Genomic DNA, 12,799 nt, shown 5'->3' on the forward strand with positions numbered 1-12,799 from the left:
TTTTTCCAAATTAACCTCCAAATAAGCTTGAATTAATGACCCAAATTACATGAAACTTTCTGTTTCACATTCATATCTTCACCAAGAGAGCATCATCAGTATTATCAATGTGAAATGCTGTGGTTTGGAAATGAATGGTCAAGAAAGAATTCTTGAAGACATCTTAGGTGCCAAAAAAAAAAAAAAAGTGGTTTTATTTAAGCACGAAAACAGGACCCGTGGTCAGAAAGAGCTGCACTGGGGTTGTGAAAGTGACTGATTATATACTTTCAAGTTGGGAAGGGGTTAGTAATAGCATAAGTCTCTAAGGAATTTGGAAGCAAGGTTTCCAGGACCTTTGAGGGCCTAGCTGTTGTTAGGATAAAATCATTTACTACTGTCTAGTAAAACCTTAGTCCTGAGACACTTTAGATGTATATCGGTGGGTCATATGCTTAGAGGATGACTGCTAACATATATCTTGGCGGGGGGGGGGGGGGCGGAGAAGGGGGGAGGGGAGGTAGAAATAAAGGAACTTTCCAAAGGGATTTTTATAGGATCCTTGGGGTCAGGCTAATGTCAAGCAAGGTTGCCTTTTGCCTCTAGCAAAGTATTAACATCAAGACAGTTGAGTTCCTGGAGGAAAGTCACCCTGTCTGTCTCAAGGATTTGTCAATGGGCTGTAAGTTGTAAGGAAATTTAATTTTTTCTTTTGCCTTTGTGCTCTACATTCTTATCAATCTTTTTAATCTTTGTGAATCTAATATTTGAAAATTAGTTATTGTTGTCTTAATTTGTATTTGTCTGTTATGTATAACATTAGACTTTTTGAGTGTGTTTACTGGCATTTATATTTCTTTTTCTTTGGAAAGGCTTATTTAGACATTTTGCCTATTTTATTGTTAGTTTCTTATCAGCATATGAGAATTCTTCGTATGTTATGTAAACTAGCCATTTGCATGATAAACATTTTTTTCAGAATGTTGTCTGTCTTCAACTCCATTTTTATAGAGTCAAATTAATTAACCCTCTTTGCATTTAAGATTTGTATTTTTCATGTCATGCTCACAATGGTAGCACTAGACATGGTGTTTCAATTTTCTAGCAGAAAAACCAAAATATCATGACATATAAATACTAGCTGGTAAATGAATATAAACATAAATAAATGTAAGTAAATGAATGCATGAATTAATAAATGAATAAATAAAATTTGAAGCTTACGATCAGCATATTCACCAGGAAATGAACTCATAACCTTGTTAGGAATTAATCACATCCATTTAAAAACTCATGCAGTTTTAATTCCTAAAATTCATCATTATTTAATAATCATTGTCTACAGTAAAGTTTAAAATTTTTCTTTAAATCTTTTCTATGTCTCTAATTTTAATGTCTTTTTCATTGTTTCTTTTTTATTATAATTATTTTTCTCATTTTATTAGTTAGATAGTCTTACTCTGCTTGTCCTTACTTTAGCAGGCAGAGTATTTTATTAGTCAAAATGCTTTGTGAACAAGTTGAACTAGCTTTTAAAAACTGCTGAATGCTGTGTCTAACCAAATTTAATCTTACCCAAAGTAGTTACAAGTGCACACAGTTACCTTAGGAAAAACAGAAACCAGGTATATGAAACCATTAGGACACCCTTCCTCACTTTGCTCTACTTCCTCTGCTGTCAGTTCATTCTCTGGTTTATCCTCAATACTAGAAACATAGCATTTACAGCTTTTGGGTTGAATATCCTCAAAGCTTAGTATCCAGAGAAATAAGGACTGTTGCCTTCTAGATCTATGTTAAAAAATGAATGGGGGGTGGGAGGGAGGGGAGGGTTGGGGATGGGTATTGAGGAGGGCACCTTTTGGGATGAGCACTGGGTGTTGTATGGAAACCAATTTGACAATAAATTTCATATATTGAAAAAATAAATAAATAAATAAAACAAAAAAATAAATAAATAAAAAATAAAAAAATTTTAAATGTTAAAAAAATAAAAATAAATAAAAAATGAATGAGTGAATAAATAAATAATAAAACAAGAGAATAATTAATTTGTGAGCACAGGTCATATACACATCTCTTGGAATAATCTCTGTAGCTGTGGCAATGTGTATACAGTGATTGAACGATTATGGGCCTCATGGGGAATAGATTCCATTAACAAAAAGGGCAAAGGAAGTGTCTCAGCAAGTGTTCTGGTTAAAACCTATGGATTGGGGGGCGTCTGGGTGGCTCAGTCAGTTAAGCGTCTGACTTCAGCTCAGGTCATGATGTCACAGTTTGTGAGTTCGAGCCCCACATTGGGCTCTGTGCTGACAGCTCAGAGCCTGGAGCCTGCTTCAGATTCCGTGTCTCCCCCTCTCTCTGTCCCTCCCATGCTCATGCTCTGTCTCTCTCTCTCTCTCTCTCAAAAATAAATAAAATGTTGGGGTGCCTGGGTGGCTCAGTCAGTTGAGCGGCCGACTGCGGCTCAGGTCATGATCTCACCGTTTGTGAGTGAGTTCAAGCCCCACATTGGGCTCTGTGCTGACAGCTCAGAGCCTGGAGCTTGCTTCTGATTCTGTGTCTCCCTCTCTCTCTGCCCCTTCGCCATTCATGCTCTGTCTCTCTCTGTCTCAGAAATAAATAAACATTAAAAAAAATTTTTTTAAATAAATAAAATGTAACCTATGGATTTAAACCTATGGATTGGAAGACAGACAGACCTGGGTCTTGCAATGCTTTGTGACCTAGTCTTTCTGAGGCTAAGTTTCCTCATCTGTAAATGAGAGTAATAAACGTGTGTACCATAAGGTGATGTTATAAAAATTCAGTGATATAATATAGGTGCTTAGCAAATTACTGTTCAATAAATCTTAGCTATCATCATCATCCTCAACTTCATCCTTATTATCATTATTGGTGAATAATCTGAAAGTTTTAGAAATGGGAGAACAGTTTTTAAAGGAAAATAATTGAGAAAATAAAAAGAAGAGCATTGGGGACAAGTTTTGCAAAAAATAAAATAAATTATAAGGTGCAAATGCTCAAATACTTCAGATACCACAGAACCTAATAACTATGCTTATAATTTCTTTTTTTTTAATGTTTATTTCTTTTTGAGAGAGACAGACAGAATGCCAGTGGGTTAGGGGCAGAAAGAGAGGGAGACACAGAATCCAAAGCAGGGCTCCAGCACAGATCCCGACACGGGGCTCGAAGTCACGAGCCATGAGATCATGACCTGAGCCAAAGTCGGATGCTCAACTGACTGAGCCACCCAGTCATCCCGTAATAACAATACTTATAAATCATTAGCCCCTTACAAGTGTGCTAACAGCTTTACATATATTGTGTCATTTCATCTGGTAACAACCCTAAAAGGCTTCTATTTTACAAATAAAGGAACTGAAGTTCATAAAGATGAATAACTTTTTAAAGTTATTTATGACACTAAGTTAAACCAAGCTAAATTTGCATAAGATAATTTTTCTTAGTAATGTAGTTATATGACCATTGGATGGGTATAAGATTCAGGAAAACTGTGCTCTGCCTCCAGTAGCAGCATGGATATAAACTAATCATGCGACTTTACTGAGATTTCATTTCTATACTTGTCATATCAAAATAATACCAGGCTCTACTGGGGGAGGGGAGTGCAATGTTCTAAGCATGGACACAGTGGTAGACACATCCATAGCCCCATTCTGCACAAGGAACTAGAAAACAGTTTCTTTGTCATTGAGTCTCTGTGTCAGAGATCCATGCCTGACATGAAATCAACACAAAAAGACTAGGACTAGTCCAACATTCATGGACTCAAAGAAACACACAGGTAATAGGACTGACTGATGTTAACAGAAACACAGAGAAAAGCCAGAAAGGAAAACCCGTGGATCAGTAAAAATCATGAGTCAGCAGGAATCATGAAGTTTAAAGCAGAAAAGAGGATACATTGAGAGGCAGAGACATTGAGATAAGCATGAATAGATGTCTACTAACCCCCATCACTACTATCAAGTAGGGGCAAAAAAAAAAAAACAAAACAGAAAAAAAAAACCTTCCTTTTAATGTATTGTCAAAAATACATTAAATCAACTATGTAAATTTTGAAATCTAAGGTCTCTGACTTCTGTCTACAAGATTGTTAAGATGGTTTCTTTTTCATTTCCCTATTGATCCCTACAATTCCCATTAGTTGAAGTAACCTGATCATGTTTCTGTGAATTGAAACCAGAAAGACTGACAAGCAGCCCTATGAGCCTCAAGTGAGGATAAGATAAAATATGAAAATGCTTTAAAATATTAGAAACTACACAAAACAAGGTATTTTGATAGTAAAGAGATATAACAACTGTATGTGTCTAAAGAGACCTAACTTTAGTAAAGGTAAAGACTTAGAATGAATAGGAAAAAAAACTAATTATACTATATACATTTATCAAAAGGATAATATGAAATGTATCTGACAGTCATTTTTAAGTTTCTGATTTCCTTCAGAGTTCCAATGAGGACAACTGTCAGGATATGCTTTCCACCTCCAAAAAAAAAAAAAAAAAAAAAAAAAGGAGTCAGAACAGTTTTTCCATTAAAATATCTTAATTTCTCCATACTATTCCTTGGGAAATAATTGAAGCTCCTTCAGCTGGAATACTGGTATGGAAAATCATTAAAATATGCTTGAGGGAACTAGCCTTTACTATCCTGGGGATGGAAGAGTTGAATGTAAGTCCTTTCATCTTTATTTAGACTCTTCTGTAATATATTTCCTTTCTGAGAAAGAATTTATCTCCATCCAACAACATGCTGGGGAAAATGGCAATACCAAACTATATCATAATGCAATAATCTATGTAATTAAATTATTTCATGGATCAATAGGAATGTGCAAATTGTGAAAAACTGTGAAATGTAATAATGTGTCTGACATTATAATTTCTGATGGCTTATTTATTCTTCAAGGGCTTTATACATTGATGCTCATTTGATTTCCCTGAACAAAGAAATGTTTCCTGGTTTGCTTTGGTTCTTCATTCCTTAGACAAATATATGTAGAGAGCATGTTCTGTGTAAGGCATTGTGTTAAGTGCTGTAGGGGATAAGAGGAAAAATAAGGTCTCTCTCCCTAAGGAATCTATGTTCTAATACAGACAGAGAGGCTCTGTGGTACACTGGAGGCAGAAGGACTCTGGGAACACACAGACTGGGTTCAGATTCCATATCTGTCCCTTGACAGCTGGGTCTCTGGCTTTATGTGGGTAAAATCAGAATAAAAACCCCTCTCTGAGGTGACTGTCATGAGAAACGAGAGATAACGTAAATAAAATGCCTAGAGAATATTGGTATTCAATCAATCAGTGTGACTTTCCTTACTCCTTAAAGAAGCAAAAAAAACTACCATCAGTGTAATATGCACTAAATATGTAAATCAATTACATAGAGAATAATATGGGAGCTTTACTATGAATTTTTAATATAGTGGTTGTCAGCTAGGAGAATGAACTATAAGAAACATCTGGGAAGATTTTTTTTAAGTTTATTTTTATTTATTTTCAGAGAGAGAGAGATAGAGAGCAAGTCGGGGAGGGGCAGAGAGAGAAGAAGAGACAGAATCCCAAGCAGGCTCTGTGTTCTTAGCACAGAGCCTGACATAGGGCTTGAACTCACGAACCTTGAGATCATGATGTGAGCCAAAATCAAGAGTTGGATGCTCAATCAACTGAGTCATCCAGGAGCCCCTGGAAAGCTTTTCAACTCCTTCAACCATCCCAACTACCCCTCAACATCCACCTACCCCTACCACATGCATACATTTTTAAATGTACCAGAATCAGAGAGAGAGAAGATCAAGCAAGTAGAGAAATCCTGAGTTCTGACACTTGGTGATTTTGGCCAAGCCATTCAATCTCTCTGAGTTTTGGTTTAGGGCAAATACCATGATTGCAAAAGTTTTCTATTCCTGTAACTAATATCGTGAGTGCCCTATATTAGGTACCCAGCAAATGTTTCCCCGTTGGCTAAAGAAACTGAAATTAGCAAAGTTGTAAAAACTATATTACAGTATTATTATGAGAATTAAATAATTTCTGGCAAAACACATTCTCAATGTTGCAGGCACTTGATATTTAATAGCAATTACCATGGAAAGGAAGGACATCCAAGAAAAACATCTCAGAAAAAACAATATTGAACACAGTACGATTCTGATAAGCCAGAGAGTAGACAGGGCTAACTTCACAAGCACTTGGTGGCAGGGTCATGCATATGTGAAAACAGTGGAGAAGCTAGTTTAGCTGGTGTTTTAAGCTCCGTACAAGCAGAGAGTGGCAGATGACGTTGCAAAGTAGATTGTGGTCAGTCTGTGAAAGTCCCCAAAGATGCTATTGAGGAGATTTTATTATGTCCACCATGCAAGGAGAAGTAAATGAAGGTTGCAGCACAAAAAGAAAGAGTGACATGATCAGAACTTCACTTTCAGAGAATTAATGTGGCACTTCTGTTCAGGCTGGGAAGAAACCTGATGAGAGGTGTGCACAATAACCCAGGAAGCTAGTAGCAACAGTCTTTAAATAATGGTAGAAGCATTAATGGAAGGAACAGGTCAAGACATGTTTCAGGAGAGGAATCAACAAGTCTTGGTAATACGGTAGGTGAGGAAAGGAGAACAAAATGTTCCAGAATTAATTCAAAGTTTGGCAACTATGAGAATAATTATCCCATTTACAAAAGCAGAGATGTCAACAGGAGAAACTTCTTGTAAAGGGAGAATATTTGTTTAAGAAAAAAGTATTAAACATTTTAATTCAGTTTTGAACTTGCTGCACTTGAGGTATCAAAGAGTTACCCAGGAAAACTCAGAGATTGGGGTCAAAGATGCTTTTGATCATCATTTAAATAGAAATTTTAAAAAGACCTCATGAAGAAATGTTAAGGATAGAGCATCAGGAAATATTCATCCTTTAGGGGCAAGAAAAGAAGAAAACTTGTCTATTTTACTAAAATAAAATTGTTCTAGTGCCATAATTAGTTAATACTATGCCTCAGATTTTATTTAAGTGTATATTTATGGCAAAAAAATGTGTATTCATGGCATCACATTTGTATTATGACAGATTAAAAACTACTGATTACCTTTATTTTCAACATAACTATTAATTGTCTATAACTTACAGAAGCCTTATTTAATTCATATAGGAATGAGTCCCCAAATGGTCCTATACAAGTCTTCCAATTTACATAACTCCAGGAATCCTGCATTTATTTTCTTTATGCTTTTAGTTCTTTTTGCCACCCACGAGTTATTGTAAGAGGAATGATTCATAACAATTAAAACTCAGTTTGCAATAAATTTGTAGACCTTGCAGATAGAAAGGGACCTGCAAAATCATAAAGCAGACCCTCTTCCATCCCCTAGAATTTTGACTTCAATATTAAAGCTACTATTCAGTTAATGAAAATTGCCTCACATGGAATTATATGTAAATGAGACATATTATTCCCACCATTTGAAGAAATTATGATGATAGATACTTTATGATATATTTAAAAGTACAACCATGCCTGGTGGTGACTCAATCCAATTTTTCCAGATATTTCATTTCAGTGATAAACTGAAAAAGAGCATTCAAGGAATTTTCAGGATGAAGGTTGAAATAAAAGACACTGGTGTGTGATTTTATTTAATTAATGAAGCAAATATCTGTTAAGTCCTAGAGTGACAACAGTGAGCAATATTTCTGCCTTCACAGAGCTTTCAGAGGAGCAAAAAAACTGACATACCCAAAATTAATTCCAGTGAAGGAGACGGACTTATGGAGGGGAAAGGACAAAGGTGCTACAGGCCCAGAGCAGGGGCAGCTACTTAGCTTAGAGGTATTCTGGAACGCTGCCAGTGGCAAAGTGACATTTAAATTGAGGCCAAAAGAGTGAATAGGAGTTGTCCAGGGCAAAGAGGAGAGAGGAAGTGGAGCAGAGCACTTTGCCTCTCTCTCACCGTCAGTTTCATCATCTGTGAATTAGAGAACACAGAACTCACTATCTGTAAGGCTTTTTCCAGGTCTAAAACCCAATGCCCTATTTTAATAGGCTCTTCTCCATAGCCAAAATGCCCTTGCCTCTTTGACCCTCCTTCACCTGAACTGCCTGGTTAATTCCTATACGCCCTTAAAGACAACTCAAGCCATCTTACAGCTCCTTCTTGAAGCTCTCTTTGAACTCCCCCATTATTCCAGGTAGAGCTGGTCTCTCCTCCCTTACTGTCACCTCTGTCACTTCACAGTTCTTTTGTCTGCCTCTCCAACTAGATACTGAGCACACTGGGGCAATGACAGAGTTATATTTATCTAGACGCTCCTAGCATCTGTCAACATCTGGCATGTAGTAGGGGTTCCATAAATCTTGAATAAATAAATGCATGATTTTAAGATTTAAATCTTGAAAGATTTAAATATCTTTTTTACACCCCTATATACAACAAGAACACAGTGGAAGGTGATAATATTGCTATTCTTTTGAAAATTGGGAACTCTATCAAAAGAGTTTTCCAATATTACGGCAAAATTTAAAGTTAGATAAGAATCCATTGGAACTTTGGTGATCCAAAGCCTTATCAGACACCACAATGGTCACTTTTTGAAGATTACTATGCTTAAAAGTATAAGTATCTGTTTGGGATAAATTACTTTTTCTTATCTTCATACTTCACCTTCATTTTTATCATGAAACTGCCTTATTATTCACAGTGGTTTCAAAAATCAATCATGCTGATATAAAAATAATCAATCATTAATTAAAAAGGCAAACAAAGCTGATTTATACACTACATAACTAGAAACAAACATGTGATTATGATGTTGAATGCACATTTTGATAGTAAAATTAACATGCCAATGTTTTATGTGAGTATGAAGGATTAAAACTTTGGTTACCTAATTCACTTTTTGAAGATTAAAAATGTTATCTCTTATATTATGAAGGTCAAGAGTTTTATGAACTGAATTAGCAGGTGATTTTTATTAAGCATTGATTTAATATACTGTTTTTCCTTTTTTCAGCCCCATGACATGCCTAATATGATTTCTGAAATTCCTTTGTCAACAATAGGCAAGTTTTAACATTTGCAGGAGTCCTTTGAATACCTTGTCAGACTAACTTTCCCATAAAGGCCAATGAAAACTACAGTTGTAAAGAAAATCACAACCCCTCACTTTTAGTTCATTTAGAGGCCCTTGAGTGTTCAATGACGTGAAAAGTGACATATACCTGTGAATTAAGGAACTTTAATTACACCAAGAGTGTACTTCATTATATAATACATAACTCAGGAGACAATTTTCTATGTTGAAAATTCAATCCACCTTCTGTATTCAAATTTATCCCCCACTTTCAGGCATATTCAAAATATTATAAAACATGGACAAAAAGTGTTGAGGCCCTATGGTGGACAGAGTCAGAATAAAAGAAGGAGGCCCATTGTAATGGAGTCAGCTAGAATGATTTAAGATTCATCAGACACAAATTTAGGAGTATCTTTTCCTTTAACACCACAAGTGAACCCAAGAAATAGTGCCTTACAGGGATGCAGATTTCTGAGCCAAAATTTAATGGAGCCTTTCCCTCTATTAAACTACCTTCTGCCATTTTTCCTTCATGATAAGTATTTCATCAGAAAATATTTCCCCCTTTCTCCATCTTAGAAGCAAAGGAATCGTTAACACTGATAATTGGCTAAGTAGAAAATTACCAGTGTTAATGATTTATGGAGTTAGTGGTTAGCATTCACTGCTCAAGCCTCATCACAGAAACCATCATGGAACAGGATGGGAAATGACTGATAATTGAGAAAGAACTAGGAACTTTGTTCCTTCTAGCTTAACTTCTACAGGTTTGGACAAATCACTTAGCTTTTGGGAAACCTGTTCAGTGCACATGCTTCATCTTCATTCATTCTTTTACTTTTACATTCATTCATTCATTCATTCATTCATTCACTGTTTATATGAGTGTTTGTGAAATCAATCCCTGAGAAAGGAGTTTACTATAAATAACAGTCTTTCCTATGTTTCTGCCTCAAAAAGCTCTGAGAGGCCATCTTATTCCTGCCACATTTCTGAGGGAGCCAGGTGCCTGCCCTCCCCAGATTGAGTTTTCTTGTTATTTAGTAAGAAGGCATCTAATTGTTCTCTTTTAATTAAAGACAGAAAGTCCCACTGGAGTACACTTTAAGGGACCCCTCTCAGTTACGCAACTGTGTACAGTTGTGGTCCTCTAGAGGGACATAGAAAAAGCAGTCTTCTTGAAATGCAATTCAGATCAAGTCCTTCCTCAACTCAGAACCTTCCAGTATCTCCATCTCTCTCAGAGAAGAGCCACAGTTTGTAAGACAACAAACCGGGCACTGTGGATGGTTGACACCCCTCATTTGTCTTTCCCTTACACCTTACAGTTCCCTCAGCGACTTTCTTTTCCTCTGACACCACAGGTACCCTCCTGCCTCCAGGCCTGTGCACCTGCTCCCTTTCCTCTGCCTAAAATGCTTTCTCCTCTGATGGACACATGGTCGGCTGGCTCCAACATTTCTTTCAAGTCTTTATTCAAAAGTTACCTTTATAAAGAGTCCTCTTCTGGCTACCTTTTGTAATACTTAACCCTTTACTTTTAACACTTTACTTTTTCTTGCATCTTTCTTCTCCTTAGCACTTACTACTATCTAGCAAACTGCACATTTTTAAAATGTATTTGTCTTGTCTACTTCCTTTCTTTCCGAGGAGAACATGAGTTCCATAAAGGCAAGATTTGTGTCTGTTGTGTTCACTCCTACACCCCCAACATCTGGAATGGCTGGCTCAGCATATAAAGGGTGCTTAGTAAATATTTGTTGAAAAATGTTTTTGAGTTGGGTATGTCTTTTTAGGTCAGCCTTGCTAAGGGGGAAAATAAGCCATTTCTTCTAAGAAGCCTAAGAAATCTTTTTGAGAAGAGATTGATACCAAACCTTTCAATAAGAGCTGCAAAGCTGGGCACACTAAGGCCCTTGTTTAATGAACAACTTGGTTTGAGTGTTAGTAATTTGCAAGTACGTGCTCGTTCTGCATTCGCCTCTTCCATTTCAACAAGTACCTTCTACCACAGGACTTGTGTGTAGCTGCTCCATCCTCTGAAAAGGTGCTTCCTGTCCAATCAAACCTTACCTAGTTTCCTCCCTCACCCCTCAGATTTCAGCTCTAACATCCCCAGGGAAACTTCCTCTGGTTCTGCTCATAGGACAGTACCTCTTTCCTTAGCAGTGCTTTTCACTTATAATAATCCATGTATCTGTGTGATTATTTGATTAAACTCTCCTCTTCATAGATTGTAAGCACCACAAGGACAGAGATGGGGTTTACTTTTATTTGATATTCTCTGCCCAACACAGATCATGGGCCACAGCACTGAGAGAAGCTCAACAAATATTTGATGGAAGGATTTTGAGTAATTGGAGCGAGCTGACTGACTTTGAATAAGAGAGTGAGACATTTTTGCATCACTTCTTGGACAATCAGGATGTAAGGAATGAAAATGGCAATGGGAAGAAGAGAGAGAAGAACAATGGGTAAAGTGGTTAAGATCTGGGTACGAAGTGATGACACTCTTAAAAAACTTGAATTAGGCTCATGAAACTTGTGAACACTTGGTCTGAAGAAAATTTGATCATGAATAGGTAGGAAAGTCAAGGAAAGATAAGACTCCTTTCTGTTTGTATCTCTCCCCCCACCCCCCAGTGAAGTCTTGGGGAAGGATATGGCCTTCCGCCAGGGATAAAAAGGGGATTGTGTTGTGGAACAGGATAATTTCCACTAAACTCTAAGCAAAAGGACTGCAGATAAAATCTGGGTTATATAGCTCCCAAGACCCCTCTCTCTGCTGTCCCTAATTCAGACTCTACCTTACACCATTTAGATCACAACCATAGGTCACCACTGTCTGCTCGTTTTAGTCCTCTGCATCCTGTAGAGAATGAGTGCAACCCAAACCCTAAATGGTATCCACAGCTCTTCATAATCTAGCCCTTGCCTCTGACCTATAGACACACGTTTCACACCATCCTCCCAGATACAGCCCACTCTCCAGCCGAGTTCAGCTTCTCCAAACATAGCAGTCTGCTCTATGACCTCAAACCTTGGCATACCTTGTTTCCAATGCTTGGAATGTCCTATCACACATATTTACATTGAATATTTCCATTAATCCTTCAGCTCAAGCTCCATGGAATTTTCCCTAAGGAAAGTTAGTGGCTTCAACCTTTGGGATTCCTTAATACCTTGTTAACCCTTTATTATTGGGATCACTATGTGATTTTGCAATATTTCTACTAACATGATTGTTTCACTAGGCTATGAGCCACTTGAGAGCACAAATGGGGAGAGTATTCACATCAATACATTCCTAAGGTTGAATATAGGACATGACACATAATGATTGCTTCACAAGTAATTGCTCAATTAATAACAAGCTTGTGTTTAAATAATGTGCAACAAATTTTGTGGTTGGAAAGGAGTTATATCTGAGACAGAGTAAATATCATGCCCAAATTGTGATCCAGTGCTATACAATGATTCAATAATTTACAATTATGTTGTTCAAGTGTAATAAAAAAGGGAGGAAGTAAGAAAGGATGATTGTCCTAAATAGCATTGGCTTCCTTTCTTAATTTCAGGGTACATTTATTAAACCCCTCTAATGCACAGAGACTTAAGACTTCAACATCAGCCCTTTCTTTACAATGGCTGCATTTTTTCAGTGTGCCATGGAGTGACATGCTCTGCAGTATTTCTCGGGACCGCTGCAGTAATGCTGTTCAGTC

This window comes from Lynx rufus, unplaced genomic scaffold (assembly GCF_022079265.1).
Source record: "Lynx rufus isolate CCGP_SWC_20201006 ecotype Redwood Valley unplaced genomic scaffold, mLynRuf1.p SCAF_12, whole genome shotgun sequence".
Lineage (NCBI taxonomy): Eukaryota > Metazoa > Chordata > Mammalia > Carnivora > Felidae > Lynx > Lynx rufus.